Source organism: Lolium perenne, chromosome 5, assembly GCF_019359855.2.
Source record: "Lolium perenne isolate Kyuss_39 chromosome 5, Kyuss_2.0, whole genome shotgun sequence".
NCBI lineage: Eukaryota > Viridiplantae > Streptophyta > Magnoliopsida > Poales > Poaceae > Lolium > Lolium perenne.
The window spans coordinates 173,678,876-173,682,996 of NC_067248.2; the positions used below are offsets into that span (position 1 = coordinate 173,678,876).

General features: G+C 49.0%; 1 long non-coding RNA gene across 1 annotated transcript; it reads right to left on the bottom strand.

The window, feature by feature from the left end:
- Positions 1 to 3,026: 3,026 nt before the first annotated feature.
- LOC127300651 (uncharacterized) lies at positions 3,027 to 3,870 on the bottom strand. The gene is made up of 3 exons (XR_007851452.2): positions 3,404 to 3,870; positions 3,243 to 3,313; positions 3,027 to 3,155 (listed from the first exon to the last, which is right to left on the bottom strand). It is a non-coding gene; the product is annotated as an uncharacterized lncRNA (long non-coding RNA).
- Positions 3,871 to 4,121: the final 251 nt, after the last annotated feature.

Sequence of the window (4,121 nt, forward strand, 5' to 3'; positions counted from 1 at the left end):
TTAAACTATCGATTGTTCTTGTACCATGTTGACAAACAGCCGACCTCGAGGTGGAACCTTCTTCTGGCGAAGTGTTGATCTTCTCGACACCACTAACAAGAATTCTTGCTCCACGAAGATCGGCGACACCACTAACAAGAAGTCGTTGTTCCGCTGTCGATGATGCGCTTCTGTCGAGAGCCTCAGTCGCAGATGATCAGGCGCCGTACACAAAGATGGAAGGAGGAAGAATCACATTGATCCACCCATTCAAGTAACAAGAGCGAATAATAAGAGTAGTCGGTATGGTCGCGACTCCATCCCGCACTCAAAGTATTACTCTGCACAAGAATAGGAGAGTCGTGTAACAACTCCCAGAATTCTGATTGACGATATCGACAAGCATTGTCAGCGAAGATTCGACGGAGCCGATGAACAAAGAATTGTAGAAAGATCAGAGAGGCATAGATGAAATCAATGGAGAAGACGAAGGTTAGCCGCCGGTGATGTTCTTCTGTCAGAAAGGTCTTCAAAGATCGATCCTATTAGGTTAAGGCAGAGATCGTCGAACCCACGTGAAAGCCTAAGACTCAGAGAAGCAGATAAGAGAAGATTCAAAACGCGTAAAGGTAAGAAGAGAAAGAATATAGGTAAGGAGAAAAATCAGAGCTAACCAGATCTATCCAACGAATTTCGAAAATAGGTTTTGACACTCTAAACTTAACGACCATTGGCAAGGTTATCCTACAGGCTGGACTAGTGGGGTACCACAACCTGGGCTCTGATACCAACTTGTGACGCCCCGAAACCGGTACCATGAGGATTCCAGCGATCCCGCCAAAATCCGCACGATATCGATTCAGAGACGCCCTCCGACACGACGTGCGCGGCGGATCACACACGTGATGCCAGAGGAATTAACACGAGCGGTAACATTACAATAGGATTACAATAGAGCCCACAAGATACATATATTATAACAACGACTCCAATGAGTCAAGATACAAATATACAATACAAAGATCCAAATCATACAGAAGATCGAATACGTCCGAGTACGGACAAGATACAAATTGGACTAAGAGTCCTGAAGATAACCAGTGGCGTCCATAACCCTGCCCAGGCCAAGCCGGAAGGGTAACCTTGCTAACGTCGTCATCTTGTACCTGTCAAAGTCGGGCCATCGGTTGCCGACAAGAGGGAGGAAGCAAAAGAGAAAGGGGAAAAGGCGAGAGTAAGTACCAAGGAACGAACTCCGGCACGTACTTAGCGAGACTAGAAATGGCTATGCTCGCCGGGCGAGTATAATATATATATCGCCGGGGGCTATATGGTAGGTTTAGCGGCAGCAAAACTATAACCAATAGAGACACGCTACAACATTCGTCTAATCAGAGAAGGTGAGAGAGCGCATAAGGTAACAGATAAAATACTACACAAACATAACCCAGCCGATTACACATATCCCCTCCAACAATTGCGAAGAGGCAATGTAAAAGGCACTCAACAGTGGACAAGTTTTATTGGGTAACGGTTGTAGTAAGGCTATATTACTACGCAAGTTATTATCAGATTATTAGCAACAAGATAACGGTGTAAGTTGTTCTATGATCAAGCTATACAATTCCAAGTCGTCCATAACCGCGGACACGGCTTATCGATAAGATGTACACCCTGCAGGGGTTGCCCAAATGTAACCATACGCATGCTCGATCCACTTACGACAGGTGGATGTCTCACAACAAGACCGTTCCCAGTTCAACAAGAAAGTCTAGGGGGGCCACCCGACTAAGCTACCCGTGACGAAGTCCGGCCGTACTCCGAAGCGGACTCAGGGTTTGCGACGGCGGCTAGGCGTGCGAACCACACGCTTTCGCTAAACGTCCCGCGGGGTACAGTACAAAATATAAACACCCGAAGGCAACAGGAAGTAAACACCCGAAGGCAACAGTAAGTAAAGCATGGCATACATGGCATAGGCAAATAAAACCAAGGTTGTGGCCCCCTTTTCAACTGACTTGAGAAAAGGTAATGGGTGAGGGGGGGTCCCAATAATCGTCCCCACGCATGGGTAGAGCGCTCAATCTCGGAACAGATAACAAGAACTCGGGTCCTAGGGGACATTAGCAAGTCAAAGTTCCGATGCTTTCGCAAAGGGGCTCACAGATGCCTCTGCTTACAATTTTAGTTGTTAACAATTAAGTAAAGCATGTGTATCTCCAACAACTGATATAGCATGTGATAACCTCCCAACAACCCAACATATCCCGATAACAGATCGAGATAAACAACAGAGCCTAAACACGCCTACGACTCGCAAGGCTCAAACATCAAGCAATGGCTATGGGTAAGGAATGATACATATAGGATTATTATGGTAAACAAGTGGGATAGGACACGTGACTCGATAAAGAAGCGCAACATAAGGATAGCAATGCGAGGGAGAGTGTATAATAGGTGAAGAGAGAGGGCTCGCCTGTGAAAAGCAGCAGAAGAACTTGTCAGAGAACTCGTCGTATCTCACATCAACACTTCGTGATCCTATCCGAGAAGAAGCAAATGCTGGACAAACAACGGATGCAAGTCTTACTACTACGAAAGAAGAACCAGCATGATCAAGATGATATGCATGACATGGCAGCGATGATGCAATGCACTTATCCAATTTAATCGGAGTCGGAACCCCGGACAAACAGATTAGGTTGGAATTGCATTTCTATCGGCAAAGTTAAGGGTTGGTTAGCATGGCAAAACATGGCATGGGTGCGCTACTTCAATATTAAACGGAGCGGGGAAACCTTAGGTGGAAATCCGAAATACTCCGCATATATGTAAGGTGAACATACACGACTATCCACGAGCGACATGATGCGGGATGCAAACAGATGAATGGATGGCATATTCATGTTCCTTGCATTTTTCTGATCAAAATTCATATAGAACACTTTTTCATTTGAGCTATAGTTTGAAAGATATAAAATAGACAGGTTGCAAAATAAAGAAAAGAGGAAAACGGATTAGGCCGGATATGGGATGTGGCCTGCTACCTGGCCGGCAAAAGGAAGTTTCGCGCGCGCGGGCCGGCCTGTTCGGCGTGCAAGCGGTGATGGGGAGCTACGGGCCGCGCGGGCGAGGAGCTGCGTCAAACAGATCTTGGCTGAGGCCCATCTGCTGATCTGGAACACACAAAAAGATTGGTGGCTTAATTCGCCTGTACAAGGGTTTGAACACAGGACCTCCGGATCGAAGTAGCAGGGACGAACCAGCTAGGCTGCTTGATGATGTTGGTACTGGAAGGGCTCCTCGTGAAATAAAGCATCTCTCTCCGCGAGATCTGAACCAAAAGAATAAAAAGGTAGGATTTAATTGGCCAAAGTGGGTATTTGATCCAGGGATCTCATGGGTCATGATTCAAGCTGCTTACCACTGGGCTGCTGGTTCGGATGGTGATGGTTGTGGGCTGCCCGACAACTAGAAGCAGGTAGAGGTGAAGCTCGGCCATGGCGGACGGCCCTGGTTGGAGAAGAACTCGACGGCTGCGAGCTAAAGAGGACGAGAGCGAGGGCGTCGAGGGTGCGCCTGAACATGGGGAAGCTAGAGGTGTGCTCGGTTTGGCCGGAGGAGGACGAGGGCGGCCGGAATCGGAGAAGAAACATGAAGTCCGGCGAGAAGAATCGGCGACCTTGCGCTCAACTCGGGGCCTCTCGGGACGAGTCCGCGCACCAGGAGGTAGAGGAAGACGAGGCGCATCCGCCGGTGCCCTCAGAACGGCGGGGGATGGTGTGTAGCGACGGCGCCATGGTGAGGTGGGTGGTTGCTGTGGGGTTTCTCGTGTTTCCTTTGCTCACAGAGAGGTGAAGAAAAGAGAGGGAGAAGGAGGCGGCGGCGGCGCGAGGGAGGAGGAAGTCTAGGGTTTGCGAGAAGCCGTGGTGAGGATTAAAAAGAGGGGAGCAGGTGAGGTGGTGAGATTGCGACGGGAGGACCACGGGACGGGTCACGCCATGCTCGTGCACGAAGAAGACGACAAGCAGGGAAAACCTTTCTCCTCGAAGGGGTACGGGCCGATTTGTTGGTGGGCTGAGGGGAGAGAGGGAGAGATGGAAACGGGCCAGAGAGGTGGCTGCGGGGAAAAAGGAAGAAAA